Genomic DNA, 25,681 nt, shown 5'->3' with positions numbered 1-25,681 from the left:
TCTCTTTGGTTGAAATGGAGCAACACTTTCTCTTTTCATATATAAGTCTAACATTGAAGATTCTGGCTTACAAGAACCTTTTTATTTTGCTGGCAACTTTGTTCGCGGCTGGTGTCTTCTTGGGGATGGCGTGGATGCATTTTCTCAGCGATTCTGCTTCAACATTTGCATGAACTGTTTAGTGAAGAGCAAATTTATCGGATTGATCATTACCATGGAAAGGAATTAGTGCAGAATATGGTATGAAAAACATTCCTGATCATATGTACAGCTCATGCAAAGAGTATTTGGTGTACTTTAACATCCATCTCTTTATCTTTTCCTGATTTTTAAATCTGTCTTTCATTTAATTGGCCGTTAGTAGTTCGATTCGCAAACCGACTCTTTTTGCCCCTTTGTAATCGAGATAACATTGATAACATTCAGGTACAGGGGAAAATATATCCTCTTCTATGCTCTATACTTGAGTATTTACATTAGAAACGAAAGAAATCCTTTTCTATCTGGCATTACACTTTAAAATTTATCTCTAAATGAAAATGTGAAAATTCACTGATTGTGTTACAATTAGTTTGTCACTCTTCAAAAAAAATTCATTATTTTCATGTAAAATATACTTATTGTTGATTTTCTAGCCAGCAATCAGAGGATGACCTTCGTACTGGATTTGCTGTTGTTAATATTCCTTTTTTAGCACTAAGAAATGTTCTGTCAAAACTGAATTGGAAAATTACAATGTGTATCATATGGTCTCTTGCATTTCTCCCATTGGCTTTCCCATGAATTAATATGTTTGTATGATAGTTGTAAGAATTGGAATCAGATAAAAAATCAGCACCTGGGAGACTGCACTCAAACAAAGAGGAGACTGTCACTCTCGTTCACTCTACATTACATCAAATGAATATTACAATATTAAATACATCACTGAAAATTAGGTAGTTGTAAACAACCTCCTAAACTCTAGGAACAAATCCTAAACTAAGGAGACGCGTTACAACCATATAACCATTTCTTCATTATTTTTAACTCCCCCCTTAATGGAGAAAGGGTTATTCTGCACTGCTAACATCCCTCTAAATAACTCAAACTTTACTCGCCCAAGAGGCTTAGTAAAAATATCAGCTAAATTATCACAAGTGTTACAATACTCCACACATATTTCTTTTGATTGTATTTTTTCTCAAACAAAATGAAACAAAGTGTCAATATGTTTAGTATTTTTATGGAAAACTGGATTGTATGCAAGCTTTATTGTGCTCTGGTTGTCAGTTTTGATGCCGGTTGCTTCTTTCTGTCTTTCGCCTGCATCGCTAAGCAATCTTCTCAACCAGATGGCTTCGCATGTGGCTGCACACAAAGCCTGGTACTCAGCTTCACATGATGATAATGCTACAGTACTTTGATTTTTCTACTCCACGAAATAACCCCAGATCCAATACTAAATGCGTAACTTGTGATGGATCTACGTTCATCCAAGTCACCTGCCCAATCAGAATCTGAATAACTTGCTAAAGTAACATCAGAAATGTCAGTGTATAAAATACCATAATTACAAGTACCACTAAGATACCTCAACACACATTTTGCTGCAATCGAGTGACTTTCAAGTGGTTTGGACATAAACTGGCTCAGCACACTAACAAAATATGCCAGATCAGGTCTAGTTGTCATGAGATATATCAAACTTCCCACTAGCTATCTATACAAAGTGGCATCCACCTATTTTGTGCCATCGTCATTGCTTAACTTGAGATTCTGCTGCAATGGTGTTGCTGCTGTTTTGCACTGTTCCATTCTGAATCTTTCCAACAGGGTTCCGACATACTTTCCTTGAGTTAGAAAAGTTTGACAAGAATCTTTCCATACCTCCAAACCTAGGCAATAATGAAGATCTCCAAGGTCTTTCATTTTAAATACCTGTGACATTTGCTGCTTGATTTCTTTGATCAAATTATTTGCATTTCCTGTTATGATCATGTCATCCACATACAAAGAAATCAAAATGATTTGCCTCTGTCTATTTATCTTGGTATACAGGTTTGGGTTGTTGAGGCTCCTATGAAAGCCATGTTGTATAAAAAATGAATCTATTTTTTCATACCATGACCTCAGTGCTTGTTTCAAACCATAAAGTGCCTTATGCAATTTACACACTAAGTGCTCCTACCCCTTTTTCACAAAACCAGGAGACTGTACTAAATAAATTTCTTCCTTTAATTCTCCATTCAGAAATGCAGACTTAACATCTAGCTGGTGTACCTTCCATTTATGTTTTGTTGCTAAAGAAATTAGCATTCTAATTGTATTTAGTTTAGCTACAGGGGCAAAGGTGTCATCGAAATCTATTCCTTCTTGCTGTGAATAACCCTTTGCTACCAGTCTAGCTTTGAATTTTTATACACTCCCATCTGCATTTATCTTAGGTTTATAAAGCCACTTACAACCTATGGGGGTTTTTCCTTCAGGAAACTCAACTAAATCCCAAGTATGGTTTCTATATATTGATTCAATTTCCTCATGCATTGCAGCCCTCTATTCATCTGATTTACTTGCTTCTTCATAGTTTGAAGGTTCTACAATGTTTAAAATTTTGGACATTAAAGCATAGCCTTTCAATCTTTCAAGTAGTCTAGTCTTCCTACTTGATATTCTAGGTAGAGGACTTACCTCAACTCTATCTGTTTCAGCACTTTCCGGGCCTGCATCATCACTTATTACACTATCTGCTGCTACTTCTTCCTGTTTCTGCTCCTGCTCCTGCTCTTCATCTCCGTCACTGTTTATCTCTATCAGCAATGGAATGTGGCTGTCACTATTAGAGTCTTCCTTTCCATCTTCAGTCTGTTCATGAAAAATAACATCTTTGCTTACAAAAACTTTATGAGTCATAGGATTATATAACTTGTATGCCTTATACTCTGTACCATATCCTACAAATATACATTTCAAGGCTTTGGGGTTTAACTTCTTTCTATCTGCTTTTGGTATATGAGCGTAAGCTTTAGATCCAAATATTCTTAGATGACTAACTGTCGGTTTGAGTCCAAACAATGCTTCAAAGGGGGTTTTGAAGCCTAGACATTTAGTAGGACTCCTATTCTTTAAATAAACAGCAGTATTAATGGCTTCTGCCCAAAGACCATTCGATAGACCTTTACCTTGAAGCATACTTCTCACGCACTCCACAAGAGTTCTGTTTTTGCATTCTACTTCTCCATTCTGCTGTGGAGTGTGTGGCACTGTGAATTGCTGCATAATCCCATGCTGCTTGTAGAAGTTCATGAACTCTCCTAACCTGTATTCTCCCCCTTGGTCCGAGCGGAGAATCTTTATCCTTTTTCCTGTTTGGTTCTCTATCATAGATTTAAACTCTTTAAAGTACCGAAAGGCTTGACTCTTTTTACTTAAAAAATACACCCATGAAAACCTAGTGCAGTCATCTGTAAACAACAGAAAATAATATGCACCTCCTAGGGACCTAGTTTGCATAGGTCCACAAATATCTGTATGCACTAGTTCTAGGATGTCTCTTTCCTTTCTGTTGACATGCAAAGGGAACTCTTCTCTATGCATTTTCCCTAATGCACATCCATCACATTCCAGCTTGACATTATGAAAAACAGGGAGTCCATCGACCATACCTTTCTTCTGAAGTAAGATGAGGTCTTGCAAATTGAGATGTCCAAATCTCTGATGCCAGAGATTTTCGACTGTTGATCCAGTTGCAACCATTGCTTGTCGTGGCATACTCTTTGCATCCAATCTGTACAAATTTCCCACACGTACTCGTGTTGCAACTATTTCCATCTGGCTATCCTTAATGACACAACCATTCTTAAAGAATTGCACCTGCATGTCCTGGTCTGTAATCATTGAGACAGAGATCAAGTTGTTATTAATTCCTGGAACATATAATACATTTTTAAGATGTTTAATGTCGCCACTAGGTAGCTTCACAGGAATATCTCCATATCCTTTGATCTCATACCCACTGTCGTCTCCTAGATAAATTTTTGATCCACATGCAAATTCTTCAAGAAATTCAAAACAGTCCTTCTTACCAGTCATGTGTGAGGATGCACTAGAGTCGACATACCATATGTCGTCCTCATCTCCCTTTGATGCTAAAAGAGCACAATCGACTGTGAATAGTCGAAGATCATGGCTGTGGTCCTCCTCTTCTCCAGCAAAACAGCCCTGATGTTTCCTCTGTTTGCCTCTTCTTTCATCCGCCTGCCTCTTATAGCATTCTTTAATCTGATGACCAGGTTTCCCACAATAAAAACATCTCTTAACATAATTATCAGTCATACCTCTGAATGATCTCTTTTGAAAAGAGTTGGTTCCCTTCTACTGCTGCTGTTGTGGTTGCTGGTGCTGATGTTGGTGCTGGTGCTGCTTTCCTCTGTACTGTCGCCTCTTCGCCATCAGAGCTAGGTCATTGCTCTGAGTTTTCAGATTCTGTCGTCGCTCCTCCTCCTGGAGCAGAATCGCTGTCAGCTCATCAAATGAAGGGGCTTTCTCCCTCGCACACAGCCCTGAGATAAATGTCTGATATTCATCAGTCATTCTATTCAATGTGAGTGTGACTAGATCTGAGTTGGACACCTTTTCTCCAATAGCTCCCAGTTTGTCACTCAGATCCTTGACTCTGGCCAAGAATCCAACAACGGACTCATTCTCGTCCATCTTCAATGCAAAAAGCTTTCCCTTCAGTGCCAGAACACGATTTGTATTCTGAGTCTCGTACAGGTTCTTGATTGTTGTCCATATATCAGCAGCCGACTTGGAATCTCTGATATGTGGGATAATATTGTCCTTAATGGAAATCTTCAGTATAACTTTTTCTTTCGTTTCTCTTTTATCCCAATCTTGTTCTTGGGTCACTGTTCCAGATCTCTGCTCATTTCCCTCAACAATCAACCATGCATTTACGCTCTCTAGCAAAGTTTGCATTTTGAATTTCCAGTTGGAGAAATTTGATCCATCGAGTTTGTCGAACTCGTGGAGGTATGATTCTATACTGTTATTCATGTTCTCCCAACTGAACACTCCAATCGGCCACCACTAGGCAAGTCCAATCTGCTACCACCAAATAGATCAGGAACTTCACTGTGCCACCACCGGGCAAGTCCGATCTACTGCCACCAAACAGATCAGGGACTTCACTGTGCCACCACCGAGCAAAAACTGATCTGCTGCCACCAAACAGACCAACAAGCAAGCTCCAACATGCCACCTCCGGGCAAAGGCGATCTGCTTCCACCGAACAGATCGAGGAGCTGCACTGCGCCACCACCAGGCAAAAAACTGATCTACTACCATCGAGCAGATCACAGAGCTCTGATTCACCACCACCAGGTAGGTCCGATCTACTACCTCCGAGCGGATCACGGAACCCCAATTCGCCACCACTGGGCAGGTCCGATCTGCTACCTCCAAGCGGATCAAGGAACCTCAATTCGCCACCATCGGGAAAATCAAATCTGCTGCCACCGAGCAGAAATCTCCACATGCCACCACCGGGCAACTCTGATCTGCAACAAAAAAATTGCAGATTTCTAGAGAGAAAGAGGTTGTTTCTGTGGCGCTCTCAATAGCTACGAATCCGCGCCAATTGTAGAAAAGAAAAATTCACGATGTGCATGAAAATCGGCGCGATTAATAGCCACGGATCCACGCCAATTCAGTTACTTTTTATCTGGCGTGCTTATCAGCCTTAAACCCATGCCAATGGGCACGTCTTTTCACTAAAAAATCACGCTCGTCTGTTCTGTTCTGTATTGGCACGACTGTCTACAAAAAATCTGCGCCAACTGCTCGAACCCTTTCTTCGGCTCAGAGATGATCAGTCATCTGAGACCCTTCGCTCCAGGTGTTACTGCAGTTCCACCTGATCACACAAATACATTTACATGCACTCCTACCACTACAAATATGTAACTAATGATACATCCCTAAAAAAAAAATTGAGGCTATCTCTACCCTAAGCTCTGATACCAAGATAAAAATCAAACTTTGAATTAAATGAAGGAGTTGCAGCACACAGGTGCGTACAACACCTGGGAGACTGCAATCAAACAAAGAGGAGACTCTCACTCTCATTCACTCTATATTACATCAAATGAATGTTACAATATTAAATACATCACTGAAAATTAGGTAGTTGTAAACAACCTCCTAAACTCTAGGAACAAGTCCTAAACTAAGGAGACGCGTTACAACCATATAACCATTTCTCCATTATTTTTAACTGAATCAGGACTGATTGTTATATTAGTAAGCTCATTTCAAAGCTTTCTTTGATGTGCTGCTATAAGAATAATATTAGTAATATTTCTGCACTAAGTTGAAAGTTTCTTTTAAGACTACCTGCTAATCTAATTCATCTAAATACTAATATGCTACTTGCTACAGATTGTCTTTAGGGAAGATTTTGGAACATAAGGTCGACGTGGATACTTTGATGAATACAGGTACCTTTTTCTCAATTTTTGTTGTTTATTGGTAATAGGAAATAATTTGTTTTATGCATTACTTTTCTAACTTTGGTGCCAAAAATGATGTATTTCCTATTTCCTGTGAAATTCCTACTTATAGCTTGTATTATTCTCCAAATATTTATTTTATTTTTATTGAGATTTTTCTTTTGGTAGGAAGAACCCTGATATTTCTTATTTTCTTTTTATTGAGCTTTTTCTTTTGGTAGAAAGAAACCTGATATTTCTTTTTCTACAGGATTATTCATGATATCATCCAAAATCATCTACGACAAGTAATCATTTTTCATCCTCTTGTTCTCTCTCCTCCTGGAAATTAATAATGTTATAACGTGTGTTATACAGTATCCTCCAAAAATTCCCTCCTGCAAAGATACAGGAGTCTGGATAACTGATAGGTGCAAAGCCAATGACACCTCACTTTGAACCTGTCCCACTTTGGGTTGGTGCTTTTTCAATTGTAGGGGGGTTTCCCTTATTTGTTTAAGTGTGAAACCCATGAACAAAACCATATGTAGCTCCGCCCACCTAATATAGGGTCAAAAAATATTTCTCGTAGCATTGTCCCAGACCCTATCCAGGGGGACTACCTCTGTCCTAAAGTCCCTCGACAATCGGTGTTGTGCCTCCCCTATGACCCCCCTATTGCACTCGGCGCAATGAACAGGGGGTGCTCTGTCCCCCCAAGTGAGCCCCCCCGCGTGCCACTGGTCATGGAAAGAATATAACACACACCCAACAATTATTATTGTTAACTCACTCATTTATCAATTAACTAGTCAATTCAATAAAAATATCCCTAGACATGCATGCAATTCGAATTGCCTAGTTGAATGGAAGGAAAAAAAATAATTGTATTTATTTTTGTATAATAAAGAGTGTACAGAGTTTACATGTAGCAGGTGGGGATTTTCTCTAAGGAATTTCACAAGAAAATAGGTCTCAAACCTTTCCTAGGTTGTCCCTCCTACCTCCAAGGCTCATGGAAGAAGACCTCATGGATTCTGCAGATGATCCTTTGAGCGTAAGCAGGTATGCGTAGACTCAAAGGACATCGAGGTCAGCCAAGACCCCCTCTTGCTCCTACACCTAATTTCAAAGAGGGGCAATCTACCAACAAAGACCTTTTTATATGACGATAGTTTTAGCCTTGGATCGTCAGCCTTAGGAAATAAATTTAATCCCACCACATATGAGAGATGTTGTCAACACTTCCACTGTATGTCAAATCCTCTTCAATTTGATGGTAGGAGGGTTTGGCTCAAGCTTCATTGAAGGAGGCATTCATGGTTATGAAGGCATGGTTTCACCCATAGTTTAGATTAATACCCATTAATTATTTTAGTTTCCTAAGTTTAGACTTAGGGTCCCATTAAAAATAATTAATTATTGTAATAAATCTGCCTCTGGGTGGAATTTCCCAAAACGGTTTCTAGGTATTGGAAAATGCATGTGTCTAAGCTTCCATGCAAGATTTTAGACTTAGATCACATCTGATGCTACCAGAAATTAACAAACAAACACACACACACAGATATATATCTATATATATATATATATATATATATATATATATATATATATATCACTTATGACGATGTTTGGAAAATGACACTTTCAATGTTTCGCTTCCAAAAAACTTCCCCACTTTGTGCAACATTGCTCCACAGCCATTGTTGTGACTATTTCATATCCCATGTGATGAGGAAAAGTTGATGAATTTTGGCTCCTCCAAGATCCTTCAAAGTGTTGGTGTGTTCCCACTTGTAAAGGAATTTGTTCATTCTACATCTCTTGGCAATAAATATCTATTAATCTCTTTTGGCTACCATTTCTGTGTTCAAGTGTATAAGAAAATTTACATTTTCATCGACTCTTATTATGCTTATCTCTTAATAGGAATTGATAAGTAGGATTCAAATAGTTTTCCTTCCCCTATTTACATTCTTTCATTCATTATCAACTCCATATTAAAACACTGATCAAATTACTTAGTTATTTAATGATCTAAAAACCCAACTCAATTAATTTTTCATCATTTTCTATGAAGTTAGGTCACTCAGGTTAGGTATGTTTGCATTATTCTTTTCTTGTTAAAAATAGCTAGTGTAGTTCGCTGGTTTTGACACTTCACACAGGAAAGCAGGGCAACTATACTACTTCCTTAGTTTTTGTGCATAAAAATATCATCTAGGCATTAAATGTGTATTTCATTAGTGAATTCATGCGCCAAAGCAACAATAATAGCTTTCTATCCATCTGTCTTTACACAGTGATACATTGTCTTAATCGTCCTTTTCCATGAGCTTGCATGCCATTGATAGTTAGTATTTAGTGCATCATTTTTGGTGTGTTTAAAACCATTTTTGGGTGACTTGTGCTTGCTATCACATACTCATTTAGCATACAACAATAGGTAGTTATTGTCCATTTTAGGCATACACCTAGTGAATATCATATACATTCATTTTCTTCAATTGCATGTTTGTTGTCCACTTATTTGATTGTTGATTTAGATCCTTTAGCCATTGCAAATCTCTCAATTTAGAAAGAAGACATAAGAACCTAACAGGAGTGCACTTCATTTAAACCCTAAATCTTGCCCAAATTGAAGAAGGGAAATTTCAATAATTATGAACATTTGGATGGTAAACCAACTAAAGTGAGATTGGTACAAAGATACTTGAGAGGTTAGGGTTTTCATAAGAATGATGACACTTTAGCACAACTAGGGTTTCACTAGAACCTAGGGATCAATGGATGTGGGTCTAAAACCATTTGTAGGTTGTCCCTCCTTCCTCCAAGGCTCATGGAAGAAGACCTGATGGATTATGTATATGATCCTTTGAGCGATCAATAGGTATGCGTAGGCTCAAAATACATCCACGTCAGCTAAGACCCCCTCTTGCTCCTACGCCTAATTTCAAAGAGGGGCAATCTATCAACAAAGACCTTTTTAGATGATGATAGTTTTAGCCATGGATCATCAGCCTTAGGAAATAAATTTAATCCCACCACATATGAGAGATGTTGTCAACACATCCACTATATGTGAAATCCCCTTCAATTTGATGGCATGAGGGTTTGGCTCAAGCTTCATTGAAGGAGGCATTCATGGTTATGAAGGGCATGGTTTCATCAGGGGTTTAGATTAATACCACAAGACATATCCTTTTGCATTCATGCTTTACACTGCATGCTACCTTATTACCATGCTCGTAGACCTCATTGTCGCTTGGGTGTATCAGAAACAAGATGGATCAAATGTCACTATAATTCCTCTTCAAAGAAAAGTGGTGAGTGCCTACCATTTTGATACCCTTCCTTCTTATAACAGTAGATACTATAAGGAAGTAGATATTAATTATGAATTAGGTTTTGAATTGATTGTGAATAAGTGAATTGTTAAAATATCTTGCTAAAATATAATTCAAATCAATAAATTAACTGGAAAAAAAAAAAAAAAAAACAAATAAACATTAATCCATTTCAATATCACAAATTTTCCATTTGGATAACACAATTTTTCATTCACTGATTGATAGCAGTAATGTTGTAATTACCAGATATTCGCTCTACAGAAAGCAGAGTACCCACACATATGGGCCAGACACCACTCAGCTTGCAGGTGAGTTAATTATGTAATGTCATATATAACGTGTATTTTTATGTTGATTGTGGATTTTGGGAATATTCTGGAATCAAATAGACATAGAAAGTAAATTGTTTCACCGCCCATGTCCCTCCAATTCCAAAATATTCTGGGAATCAACAATTTGAGATATATAGTTTTATTGGGGATTTTATTTATCATTGTAGAATAAGCTTTTGTTTTCTTCGTTATCAGCAATTCGAGGTATATAGATTTATTGGGGATTTTATTTATCATTGTAGAATAAGATTTTGTTTTCTTCATTGCACCAGATAAACGTACGGTCACAATTTTATTTTATTGATCTTGACCTATGATTTTGAGATAAGCAAGATCTCCAAACACCTTCGCAGACAGCTACAATAGTGAACATGGTGACGATGGCCTCATTGGTAAAGAAGACCTCCATTGGAGATAGTTTACTTCTCATAATCACATTGTGCTTCCATTATGTCTTCGAAGGGATTTCCATTGGTGTTACAGGCAAGTCTTGTCTCCTCTCAGCTTAACGGTCCTATATGTAATGGGTGACTGATCCCACAGGCTCTTCCTTCTCTTTTGTCTCTTTTGTTGACTTCTCGATATGCCAATTCTTGTTTTTATTGCTTTCGACATGCCATTTCTAACATCAAACAATTCATAAGAATTTTTAGAGTAAATTGTAGAGGCAAGGCATCATATATTTGCAGGCATGACTAGCGATGGAGATATTCAAGCCATTCCCATGCCCTTTCACCATTGAGCCAATGAAGCTGAGCTAGGTATTCATTATTTCTCCTTTTCTTACTTCAAAGTGAATGGAATGTTTCTCTAGGGTTTGAACTTGTGCTTTCTATCGTGTAATATTTCCCAAAAATGCCATAGTATATAAGAAAACAAAAAAGCAAACGACTCTTTTACAGTTTTCCATAATGAGAATTTTTTTTAGAAGGAATTAAACATTTATTCATTTATTTATTTAGTTCACTAGCAGATCTATAAGATCATCGATCACAAAACAAAAACCCTGGTACCTCTTATGATGGGAAAAAATATTGCGAACTTTTAAATGGAGTGGAATGATAATCTTTATGTTGGAACGAAATCTCAACCTAGCAACATTTTATTATAGTAAGCTAGTTGTAACATCACATTAGAGTAATTATAATTGTCAGTGCAAGACACACTAAGCATGTCACGGGAAGTCACAGATAAGATGTTAGTACTTGGGAGATTTCTATTACATCAACCTAGGGACTTCACTGTACTCTGAAATATCCATGGCGAGTTTTGAAATAGCCATCATAAAAAAGAATGTGCTTAAATGCTCAACACAACCACCCAGACCTAGCATTTAATACAACCCATACCTAAAATTCCTGGAAGCTTGTGGTTTTGGTTGAACTCTTTCTTTTTTCAAGTTACATAATTTTTTAAATTTTTTTGTTTTATATTTAATTTCTGCAGCCCCTTTTGGTGCGAAAGTGGCTTGTTTCAATTACATATGTAGGTTGTGGGATGATTGTGTTTCTTTAGATTGAGCCTTGTTAAACTATGATGGGGCTTTTCTTTCCTTTGGCACTCGGAATGACATGGATTCTTTTTGGCTTAGTGGCATTTTCAAGGATTCTGTATTTCATTTCACGTCGATATTGCCAAAGCCCAAAAAATGTGTCACCACCATATATATATATTGGATTTAGTTTGGGTGTATGGAAGCGATGATTGTTATCCTCTCCACCTAGATTTAATTGCCACAAGTGACATGTTGAGCTCTTAAATGAGTATACCATTATAAATATGTCTTCAATCCTCATTGGTAATTGACCTCGTGCCTGTAAGATTCTAGGGTTTACCCTTGGTACCATTCTTGAAATGAGGGGAAGTACTTGGGGGTTTTCCTTGGGCATGTAATGCAGGGTATGTAAAACTGCTTCAAGAAACATGTTCTGAAGTTGAGTTTGCACTGCATAACTTGGACATTACCTCAAGAAACATATCCTGAAGTTGGATTTTGCACTGCATAACATGGACATCCTTTGCCTTAGGTGCTAGGTGTTGGAAAATGTATCTAGGTTTGGTCTTCATAACTGTACTTGAAGTCAAAATGTAAGATATTTTTCAAAAGAAATGAAAAAATAATTTTATTATTGAAATTGACTTACTAGATCATGGGTTTCATGCTTGGGTCACTTGTTTAGGCCAACTCACCATTATAGGCTTTAGGTCATTGTCAAAGTTAATCTGTGAGGACTCTTCCATCCATTGAAGTCTCCTTGTTGCCAAAGAACTCATCATCAAATCGACTTACCTCAAAGTATCATGTCAGCTCATTTCAAGATGAAAAACAACTATATATAAGCACGAGGACTTCACATAACACAAATATTTTCTCATAATTTTAGAGATAAGTTTTAGTACCATTACAGAATGGAAGCTCGAACTTCATAGAAATTTTTAATGATCCCTGAAATGAAGTTTCAGTGTTTACAGTGGACAATTTTCAACGCTATCTCACTTTCAGACTATTATGGTGACCATGTTTTCGGGGTATTAAAAATACCTCAGTATCAACATTATCACAATTTCAGTGCTATTTTATTTCGGTGCAAAACAACGATGAAGTCTCACCACAATGCCACAGTCTCGGTGAAATCACAATGAATGATTTCAATGTTAGCACCAACACAGTAATGTAGTCTCAGTGAAAACATAATGATAAGGATTTGATGCATGCACAGTGATGAGGTTGACTTGATCGATGGAGGTGGTCTTGAGTCTAAGTTGTAAGGGTCATGGTCGTCTCATTTTGAATCTACCGAAGGAAGAATTTTGATTGGGTTTTCCCCTATGGTGGGCTTTTTCCCTGGCAGCATGCCTACATCTTGTGTACTCTTTTATTTGTTTCTTGGAATTAGTCTTGATGATAAGAAAGGATAAATTGAAAGAATTAATAATAATAAAAAAACACAAGATAATGCCATTAATAAGGGAAATCATTTAATTTCCACTCCTTTGGATTTCCCAACATGAGTATATGAAGAGGTGTGTTGATGTATTTAGGCCGACATGATACTTTGAAGTAAACTGACTTCATGATGAGTTATTTGATATCATGGGGACTTTGATCGATGGAGGAGTCTTCAAAAATTCACTTTGACAATGACCTAAAGCCTACAATGGAGTCTTGACCTCAGCTTCATTGGCTAGGTGGTGAAAAGGCCTGAGAATGGCTTGAATATATCCATCACTAGCCATGCCCTCAAATATTTGATGCCTTGCCTCTGCCCTTTACCCCGAAAATTTTTCTTAGTAAATGTAAAGGGAAATCCAAAGGAGTCGCAATGGAAAATTCTACCTAGTAACCTTTGGATTTCCTAGTTATACGCTTCAAACTGCCTAGTAAACGTAAGAAACAAGTGTCACAACTCATTGCCTAACATTTAGATATTACTCAAGATTGAGGGAATCTTCCCATTACAATATTTTGAGCTACTACCTAGCAAATTCACTTCCTTTTGTTGTTGTCAGTATTCTGTAAATTTATATCAATGGTGTTCTTTTTGTTTATTCCTTGTAGTTTGTAATGGTTTATGTTTCTTTATGAAGACTTAGCCAATGTTCATGCTATGGAACACGTTTTAATTATTGTTGACCATTTATTTTTAGTGATGTTGTGCTAGCATGGGCATCTGCAACAAATCGCTTCACAACAAAGGTCTGGTTATATTTAATGTCTTCATATGAATTGTTTACCAGTAATTAAATAATAAAAATGCATCCTTTCAAATTTGAAGACATCATGTGAGTATCTTTATTCTTTCTGAACCCAAATTATTCCTATGTTGGCTATAGGAGAAAGATGATATTGATAACCAAGAAGAAGGGGAAGGATTAGTCCCTCAAGTAAAGAGAAGGTTAAAGCTAACAACTCAGATGATGTACCAACTAATTCCTCCAATACATGCTGCGATTGTTCATGGAAAAACAAGTGTGGAATATGAGAATGCAACATATACCCTTGCTAAAACAATCTTGTGAGATGCATGCAAGCTAGCCTCCACCTCCAATAAAGATATGCGAAAGAAAGCTGAAAATGAAAACTTGTATGTATCTAGTTGGCTTTACTTAGAATAATTAATCAACTATATTACAATTAGGATTTTGTTAGTTCTACTTGTAGTTTTATATCTAGTCTATTGTTTTGTAATATCGACCATCTCTATTAAGCTGCTTTTTCTATTTGAAATATGCAAGTTTTCCTTTTAACATGAAGTCTTCTAAGAAATATTGTACACAATTTTTTACTTGCTTGCTTGAATTGTCTATCACATGGTCAAACTATATTTTTTCAATACCATAAGCATTTTATGAAAATCAATGAAATTCACTACTTCATTTGGCAAGGCCTTTCGGCAGCTTCAAAAACTTAAAAGATTGAATGTGAATTCTATTTTGAGGATAACATAAAGCTTTATGGATAGAGAAAAGAATTTGAAAGATGACTTCTCTAGGTAGCATTGCTCTTTGAAGAAGATCACTATTTATAGTGGATTTTTCATATTTATAGTTTTTTATCAAGCTTTAGCAAAAATCTTATCATTTTTTAATCGATTATTAATTGTTAGATTTTTTATTTCTACTTGTTTCTCTTTCTTAATGTTTTTTCACTAACTAGTTTGAAATAATTGATGATCAAATGTTGGTGGCCGTATTGTTGTAATATGTTAAATCCTTGTTTGTATTGAATCAAGTATTCATTGTAAAAGATCAATCGATGTGTTATATCTTTGAAATTACATGTATCATAAATATCGGAAAACTATTGATGCTTTTCATGTCAATCTGTGAAACATATCCAAACTACTCCTATTTTATCTTTTCATTATAATGATCACTAATGTTTTTAATTTAGTGATTGATTTTTTAAATGAATATGGAGGTCTTGGCTCGAGGGAGTGAATTATCTAGCCTAAAAAACACACTAGGATGGTCACAGTTGTTCCCTCAAATTGGTAGTTTGGTGTTGGAATTCAATGTGGATTTTTCATTCAAGAATCATATCACAATTGGAATCTGAAAATTACATTCCAAAATGATCCTATTTGGTAGACTACTAGTGGTGATTGCTACATATTTTCAATGCATAATTGGGATATTACTAGTGGTGATTGTTACATATTTTCGATGTTATAAATTTTCTCCAAATCAAAGGTAATGTATTGTACCACGAGTCATGAACACAATCGGAAGGGGATTTTCTTTGAAATTTATCCACTTATAATGTAGTGATCCAGAAATATAAGAAAAACATTAATAATTTGATATAGACTAGTTGGCTTATCTATATGTGATAATGGACCCAAATAATAGTTCTTCTCTCAAGAAATGTTCATCAGACTTGGGAATTTTTTACGTCATCGACCTCTAGCCCTGGAACTAATCACTTAGCCTTATACATTATTTGATTATATACATGTATACGAGGTTATCCTATTATTATATCCTTTTTACTTCATTTCATTTTATTATAGACTTAGGTTTGGTATTTTCTAGGAGTTGTGTTTGCACTCCCACATCGTATAAGTAATATACAACTTGATATTTTTAACATGTAACTTAGTTGGCATGATTGTGTTGAAGATTTACTTGAAGGTTGAATACTAAGTTTACTAAGGTCTTCTTTTGTATTGTGACATTTTATTTTCTTTGTTTATACAGTCCATTTGGACACATAGCGGCCACTATCGCCCAACTGACGAAAACTTGTTCGAATTTCTTGCTTTTATGGGGAAATATGGCATTGACATTTCTAATGTTGAGGTATGAGTTGCATAAATCCTTTATAGTATACTTTGTTTATATTATAGTGTTCATCGTCTTTCATGTGTTATACCCTACTTTGCATCTTGTTTTTTTTCAGAAAAGGAACTCAGTGTTGATGGTAAAAATCAAGAATTGGAGAAAGAGGAGAGCAATAACACTAGAGAGAAAAATGAAAAGAGAGAGAGAGAAGAGAACCAGTATACCCATAGAGCCAATATGCCACATAAGACACACACATAGAGACTAATGGTCAAGTCTTCAGAGTTGGTGAATTCACGTGCAATGCCTTGGCAACACAATGATAACATTTTGAAGTGATGAAACAATATTTCATGTGTAAATTATAGTCCAACCAATATTAAGTTGGAAACTCATATTGTAATACTTGACATTTTATATAACACAATTTATGTGGTTGAAATTATTTATAGTTGCACTTGATATTATTTAGTATCGTAATTGACATATATAACATTGCATTTTCATATTAGATGGACATGCACATTGTATCACATTTTTTTAATGTAGTCGCAAAATCATACTAATTAATTTATGTTGATTAATAATGAATACATCAAATCAATCTAGAACTACTAAATTGGTATTATATTGATTAATGATGAACACAAATAAAATGAATATACGATTAACTTAGTTGTTTATAATGATTATTACTGAAAGTAAATGAAATGTATATAGTATACTAAATTAGTCATTTATAGAACGAATATGAAACTACCAAAAAAAGATAAATGACTACTACAAATGATAATTTTTTTATTACAAATGATGACTAAATTTTGTATATATACGAATTTTAGTAGCTAATTGACAGTGTCTTATAACATGACACAAAGTTAATCATATTTCTTTTGTCATTAATCAATTTCAAATGATGACTAAAGTTTGCATATATGTGACTATTAGTAGCTAATTTACAGTATCTTATAACATGACCAACATTTTGGTCATACTTCTTTGGTCGTTAATTGGTTTTCTTGGGTGATCATATAGTAATAGATTTTGTTGTACATTTGGTCATTAATTGTGGCAATTAATGACTAAATCAATTACTAAATTAATGACCAAATTTATGACTAAATATACTACTAGAAAATAAAATTGAGACAACCAATTAATGAGTAAACTAAAAATGGCTTAAAGTTGGTCGCACTATAAGATACTGTAAATTAGCTACTATTGGTCACCAACCGAAAAAAATAGTCGTTTATATGCAAATTTTAGTCATTTTTTTAGTAACTAATTAGCTATTTTGTACTAGTGGTATTGTTGGCACAATGGAAAATCACTTAAACATATCTGAGTGGCCTTCCCATTATAATTTCCCAGCAATTATCACTATATTATCTGTCAAATATATCTTTCTTATCATTATCCCAGTGACAACCATTTTCCATATTGCTTATAACATCTCCTACAGGTTGTGGCACCTTCGCCCCTACAACCATTGAACATAAATATAACCAATATATATACTCACTACAAATTCCATGGATCACTACGTATTTGAAAAACTAAACCTCCACATCAAAACAGAGTTAGTAAATTTTTCTGAAGACCATTGAGCGCATCAAATATGCCCTATATCCCATGATTTTTTTTTCTCCAATGGCTCTATCAATTGGAGGTTCTATGAACAACCTGAATTAATCCCAGATGGCCTCTAAATGGCACATAATCATTCGATTTTCCTTTAAAAATGCGTGTTGGAATTAAACGTACAAAGAAATAACCATTGAGAATTGTGTAACTATTGAGGATTGAATATTATAGAAGAAGGTGGAATTAAGACTGGAATCTCAAAGCCACTTTGCATGTCAAATGAAAATTTGATGACGTTTTTTCATTTTCCATGCCTTTCATTTTACATTTTACCCAAATTTGTGCGTGTCAACCTTCCCTTTTTTGGAAGCTCTCTTTCAATTACTCTTCATCTCAAGTTTCATTAATCTCCCTATGATTGTTCCTTCCTAAGTTAGCATATGTGCTTGGACACCTTGCTTTGATATAAATAGAATAAACACAAAATTCTTCATGCTTGATATGCTATTAAAATTGGTACTGCAACAATATGTTTATATATCATTTTTTGAATTATTGTGAGATCCAACTTATTTCAAAATTAGGAAGATATGTTGAAAGAATATCTCAACCGTCTCTAATACACACAATTAAAATTTAATCATGTAATTATAACATTAATGTAAGTTTTAACTTCAACAAGTTAGAGTTCCATCAGTTATAGTTCCGAATAACTTTCATGACCACAAACTACGACCATGAAAAATATAATAAACAACATTCTTTTTCAATAAATTTCATAGTTCCTTGGTCAAAGTTCTTGTTGGCCAAGAACTCTAACAAATAATTTCTGGTCAAATTTTTATAAATGCTCGTATTGGAAAAAGAGATTGTGACAAGGAAGAACTTTGACCAAGCTCATGTCTTTGTGCCTTCTTTTTGAGTTCGTGTTAATGAGAAGTCATGGTAGTGATACTTCTAAAGAATTTTCTTACATAATTACTTTAACCAAGGAACTACGACAAATGAGCTATGATTGTCTTGTTCCCTAATTGATCTATTTTGTCCTATTGATGTTGGGTCTTTGTTGATTAAAATTCATATTAATCATTGTTCTAAGGAATTTGTTGATTAAAAGTCCTAACTAACAAAAGGATGGAGAATTGTAATAGATAGGAACTTTGATAAAGAAACTACAACCAATAAAAACTTTGATGAATGAACTTTAGTCAACAAAAAAATATAACCATAGGAACCATTAGTCATGAAGGAAATTTTAACTAAGGGAAAAGAATAAGAACTTAGTCACCGCTCCTATTGAATAGAGTTCCCATCTTGTTGGTCATCATTTTACGATACTTTTTTAGAAAGAAAAATTTACTATTATATATTTTGTGTTTGATAAGGAAACATTAGCAACACATGTTAAAAATTTGAAAAAAAAATACAAAATCAAAAAATTAAAAATTAAAAACCATACAAAATATATGAATTTATATGAAACTAAGTTCAAAATGCTAAATTTGGGATCAATATCTCAAAATTTTCAAATTATATGAAAAATTTTGAAAAGGGGAAAAAGTGAAAAATACTTGTAACATATGGATCTGCAATGCCTCCAATGGGCATGTCGATATTCATCAGAATACTAGCATAGCATTGTATATCATGGGAAACCTTATACTCCATGGGTATGTGATTTGATTTAACCATGCTACAAAATTTGTGCTAGAAATTTAAAATACCCACGTTGTAAACTCCATTATTGTTATTGTTGCTATCTTCTTCTTGAGAAGACAATATAGTGAAATAAAAAGGGTGGATTCTCTCCCTCCTAGATTTGCTAGTGGATCTAGATCTTTGGCATTCACTATTTTGACATATTTGACTTTATTATGAAGGAAGCACCGAAGACCTAGATATGTTAAAACCCCTTGGGGTAATGTTTTTTTCCATGAATCGTTTTCGAGAAAATAAGTATGCAATATAGTATTTCATAGTGCTTTGGACGGCAACGGGATCCTATGTTGATACTTCTAATAATTGTGACGTGAATCATAATGTACATGTTACAGATGTTGTTGCTTGTAATTGGGCCATTGCTATTGCATCCCATTTCCAAACCAAAATAGATGTTGTACCTTTCCCCGCGGAGGGTATGTATTTATGGAATGAAAGCAATAAACAGTTAACCAAAGACCAAGGGATAAATAGGTAGCTACAGTTCATTTTGTTCAGTTGCAATTCACCGAGCTTGAAAAAACTTAAGTAGCACAATCTGTGTGGGTCTGTGATTACTTTTTCTCAGTGACTGTGACACCGAATGCAAGTTAAATGTTGTTGTTCTTAATCGAAGGGCCACAAACCCAAAAATTTAATGCAGAGTTTGTAATAACTGCAAGCAAATGACATATTCATTGTTAGGTAGAACTCACAAAAGTGGTAGCAAGAAAATATGTACCCTACCATAGATTTTGACACTTCCAATCTAACAATGGGCATCACTTTGATGGGTCACAGATCTGTAAGAGATGTAAAAATTGGCGTCGAAACCTTTTTGGCAGTTATCAAATACATCCTGGAATGGAAAATACATCCTCTAGCACGTTAAATTATAGGCTCGCAGAATCCCAAAGATTATGAGCAGAGAATCAAAATCCCTCCCAACAAGCTAAGAAGGAAGAAAAGTAGTGGAAAACTATATTTTAATAGGTCAATTTTAGATTTTAGAGTTGTGGGAAATTAGATTTTAATAGGCAACAAATTCTTATGAGGCAATTTTTATGGGATCTTATATTGTCCCCCATTTTAGTTAAGTTTTTTATTTTCATATGAGTAAAAGGAGGTTGGTTGACATATATTCTATATCTAATGACGTTGAAGGTCCAAAAGTGATAATGTTGGCCTAAGGCTATTAATAAAAATTATAGAATACCTCCCTCATATAGGAAAGTATGTTGATATAATGAGGGGAAGGGGACATGACGTTTACATATAACGAAAATATCCACTAACCTTTAAACAGGTGGAAAATATCCTCATATATATGAATAATGTTAGCAATAAACTCAAGTAGTTGTAGTTAGACCATTATTTTCAGGGAAGTTCACATAGAGCTCAAAAATAGCCTATTATAAGTTAACCATAGTTTAGAAGACCTCCACATGTGTTATTAAGAGAGACATGGGATAAAATTTGAATAAAGGAAGTAAGGGGTACAGTACGATCGATGTGTAGAACCTACTCAAATCACCAAGTATATATCCAAACCATCAGGATGACACACTTCTTTGAGTAAAATTATGAAACGCTAAGGAACAACTCAACTGAGAACATATAGCCAAAGCATCAAGACTTATAATAGAGTGCTTAAGTGATCATAGTAAAAATAATACACATTGAAGATATCATATAGACATGGATCATACTTATCAAGTCTAGACCTAAATATTCCTCAGAATCAATTAAAAATTACTAGCATAAATTAGTAATTAATATACTTGTTGCATTTGTTAGTTGGCCATATTTTTATTCTTTGACTATAGTGTTCATTTTTGTTAATAATTTTTAATTTTGTCACTTATTATCTAGTCATACATTTTAGTCTTCGACTAAATTAGTCATTTAAGTTAGTCACTTTTAGTTTGGTCACTTATTATCTAGTCATATATTTTATCCTAGACTAAATTAGTCATTTAAGTTAGTCACTTTTAGTTGGGTCATATAAAATTTCTCAAATTTAGTAGTAATTCACTTGAAATAATTGTGATGACTAACATTTTTAGTCGCGTAGTCACTAATATCTCATTTTGTACTAGTGTTTCTTGAGCTTCAATGCCGGGCTTAACAAGTGATTCGGCAAGGAATCTTCTATACACAGATAATATATGAGCCTAAAGCCCACTACCACCAACAAATCTTCTCAACATTTCGTGACAAATTTTTTATCTTCTCTCTTCCTTCAAGCATATTTTGTAATATACTTCAAAACTTGATGTTGGGAAACAATTGCTGACAATAAACATTTACTCACCACACTGTTAAAACATCAATATTGTGAACATTTAAATTTTCATCATTTCGTGTCAATTCATACATTTTTTCCCTTTTTTATTTATGCACAATGTTGACTCCATGCGAACCTCCCATGGAGCATGATAACGACATGAAATATTCTCAGCATGTCAAATTCAAGTTACAAAATTTCTTAAGCTCCCTCGGAATAGATCACGAAAATATCATTCACAGCTGGTATTTCCATGATGACTTTTAATCTCACTTATCCAAGTCCCAACTAACATGAGCAACTATGTGTAACTCACTTTCGTCTAGCTATCCAGGGAACAACATCTGCTTATTGAAATCCATGTTAGTTATCTTTTAAAATTATAAGCATAGCTCATCTTTTCATGGTTAAATCAATTCATTTACAGAAGAAAATGGTGAAATGCTTTATTGACTACTTTATAAAGTTCACAACACACAAATTACCATATTATATACATAAAAGACTTAGAAAACTAATGAAGGGATAAGGAAACAGGGTAAGAAATTGTGTCAGTTATGAAACCCAACGTCGGGCACCTTTTTTAATTTCTGCAAGAATTTTGGAATGTATTTTGAATTTCCTCTTAAGGGTTTAGACTGGAAATGCTCCCCACTATTTTTTTATTATTATTGAGGAAGAATGTCGCTCTAGGGATGCTCGAACTAGTTCATCACTTGTTATTTCATGAATTTCACCCCGAGGACTTTTAAAAATTAATGCATGGAAATTTTCATATTTATTTTGAAAGGGAATACTTAGCTTACATGTCATGGTTTCTAGCTTAAGTTAGTAACAAAACCCTTGTTTTCTGGTATGACTATTCAGCTATGTGAATATACACATATTAAGATTGTGGAATTGGTTGTTTTGGTTTTCATTGGATGAGTACTAACTCTGGTTTACAAGGTCTGTTAATTTATTTTAAAACCTATATCTTCAATACATGAACGACTCTTTCACTTATGGCTCTTACACCCTCATCAGAAAACCGGTCTAGTTGCTATTTAAGTCCCTTATAATTAGTCACAGTTATATGTGGTGTTTCTTGTTACATTAAAATTGTTTCATATGTATTGAAAGTATTGTAATTATAGGCATAATGGTTCTGTATTTTATTTGGTTGTATCGAGAGTCCCCAGTCCTTGAGATTCAGTAGTCTCTATCCCTTATTTTCATGTACTATGGTATTTTTCATTCATGGCTTGAAGGCCTTGCGTATAGTTTTTTCTTTATTGTTTGAGCACCACATTATCTAGTTCTTCTAATACTTGGAAGGAAAAAGCGTGTATCCATTTTCTTTAACTCATAGTAAGGAAATAATTACAGGTATGCATATAATATATTTTCTTTTATAAATCTGGGTCATTATAACCTCATGGATGACAGGATAATGGCGTATGTATACTCATAATTTGATTTCGGTTTTATGGAAACCATGCATATCTCTAAGATTAAAGTTGTTTATGTTTAAGTGTTACAAATAGACTTTTCTTGTACCAGATCATAATAAATAATGTGTAGAAAGAAAAACTCTCAGTTTAATACAACAACTTTAACCTACTTTCTGCCTACATAAAATACTAAAAATGCTTCTAGTTCAAAATGCACAGTTTCTCTTACTTTATTAATTCTTATGTCATAAATTTCTCAGAACGAAGCACAAATGTAAGGAAAATAAGATTAAAATATATAATTTCTTATGGGATTAGACGGTGTTATCTGTCTCAACTATACTCAGTCAGTGAAACAACCAGAAAGACTCCTTTTCCACCCAATCTTGAGACCGAATATTACATTCAGGTATCCCCCCTAGCCTTCTTGATTTCAACAATAGTTTAAGATATCAATTTTTTGTGACCTTGATACCTGAGTCCAGTCTAGAAACTTAGTCCCAGAGCTCCACTGACTTTTCACTAGCTCAAGAACTCTTAAAAGTAGTGCATTTTTCCCCCTTAAAGCCCCTTGTTGAGGTGTTCTTATGCTTACTTATTTTCTCCCTAACCACTCGTGGCCTCCTCCATCTGAGATACTTTCCTCTTAAAGTTTCTCCAAGGAAGGAGGTAACTGATTAACTACCTGAATGCTCAGCTTTTCTTTCTTCGGAGTCTTTCTTTCCATTCCATCGAATTTGCATAACTACTTTTTTTTTTAAGAAAAGAAAAGAAAATAAAAGGCTTTTATCTCTTAACTAAATTCGAAATTATTGAGTTTCCATAGAAGAGTAACTGAAATTTATTACATGCCCAGGGGTGTTACATGTTCCCCCTCTTGAGCAAAACACTATCCTCGGTGTTTATTATTACTCTTGGAACAGGTCTGGGTACAATTGCTTCATCAAGATTTCATCCTCCCACGTGGCCTCTTCTGGGCTAAAGTGCTTCCATTGCACCTTAACCTGGGTGATAGATTGCCTTTATAGAATTGTTTCTCTTCGATCGAGAATACGCAGGGGCTCTACCAGGAAATTTGGGTTGAGTTCTACCTATTCCATTTCATGCATTCATCATTACGTATGAACATATATTAAACATAATTCATTATCAAAAGAATTTAATTCCTAGATAATCATAAAAGAAAAGAGAAAATATACATATCTATATACATATATATTTTTTTACATGTACCTCCTCACAATTAATTATATGTATAGCATCATACACATACTTCTTCAATAATGAAATGTGGAACACATTGTGTACCCATATGTGGCTTGGGAATGCAATCTTATATGCAATGGGCGCAACCATTTCTAGGATTTGCAATGGTCCACAATATAGAGGAGCCAGTTCAGTCGAACATACACATGATATCCTACCTGAAATTTTTTATATGCCCTCTTCTTGTCATCATAGGCTTTTTGTTTGTCTTGTGAAACCTTCAGATTTTTTCACACTTGTTTCACAGTATTTTCCATTTCAGCCAACATATCAGGTACTAACATTAATTTATCCTTTGGATTGTTCCAATGCATGGGGGTTCTGCACCTTCTCCCATATAGGATGTCAAAAGGACTCTCATTTTCAGTGATTCATGATAGTTGTTGTTATATGCAAATTCCACTAAATGGATATATGCGTCCCATTTATTTGGTTGTTGCATCACATACATTCATAACATATATTCCAACACTTGATTTACTCATTCATTTTTCCCATTGGTCTCTGGATGGTATGCAGTGCTAAAATGAACCTGAATCCCCAAGCCCTTAAAGCGAGTTTTCCAAAAAACTGATGTAAATTTCACATCTCGGTGAGAGATCATAATCTTGGGCATACTATGCAACCTAAAGATCTCTCACATAAACACATATGCAACTTGTACCATCTTGTATGTAGATTGAAAGAGAATAAAATGAGCCACTTTACTTAGATTATCTACTACTACCATAATAGGGTCATTATGTTTCTTGGTTTTAGGAAAACCCATTATATAGTCCAAAGTAATCACTTCCCATTTCCCTTTAGCAACAGGTAGTGGATGAAGTAACCTAGGAGGATGTTGATGCTCAACCTTAAATTGATGGCATTCAAGATGTTTGGCTAAATATTCCATAATATCCTTCCTCATGCCAGCCCAAAAATAGCTTTTTTTAGTAGCAGAGAACATTTTTTGGTATCCGGGGTAGGAAACATAAGGCCTTTTATCGAATTCATCTAACATTAATTGTCTAATAGATTTCTGGTTTGGACTAGGTTGTTTAAAGAAACTGGCCAGGCTACTATGATCAATCATTAACAAAATTTCTTCCCTAGGAGATAATGTCTCCATACTTTTAAAGCATGCATGACTACAGTTAGTTCTAGATCATAACCAAAATATCTCTGCTCATGCTCCTTTGTCTTGTGGGATTCATCTGCAACCACTTTACCTTCCTACATTAGTAATCCCCCTATTCCTTCTTAGCAAGCGTCCAATGCATACAACAAATTCCCTCTCATGATCTACAATTTTTTATATCAGGGTTGTAGTTAATAAATTCTTTAGTAACTCAAAACTATGTTGGCATTCAACAATCCACTTGAAAGACTTTCCTTTCTTTTGCAACGACATAATAGGATAAGCTATTTTGGAAAATCCTTCAATAAATTGACGATAATATCCTGTTAAAACAATGAAAGATCGGATGTCAGT

The 25,681-nt window shown here is 34.8% G+C and overlaps 1 pseudogene; it reads left to right on the top strand.

Annotated features, from left to right (window-relative positions):
* Positions 1 to 25,681, top strand: part of LOC149154269 (zinc transporter 1-like) — a 116,509-nt pseudogene that overhangs the window by 1,339 nt on the left and 89,489 nt on the right.

Source organism: Pinus tabuliformis, chromosome 9, assembly GCF_031772625.1.
Source record: "Pinus tabuliformis cultivar Carrire ecotype Pingquan chromosome 9, CPIR1, whole genome shotgun sequence".
NCBI classification, from domain to species: Eukaryota; Viridiplantae; Streptophyta; class Pinopsida; order Pinales; family Pinaceae; genus Pinus; species Pinus tabuliformis.
The sequence above is the reverse complement of the archived record's forward strand: the minus strand, read 5'-3'. Positions and strand labels throughout refer to the sequence as shown.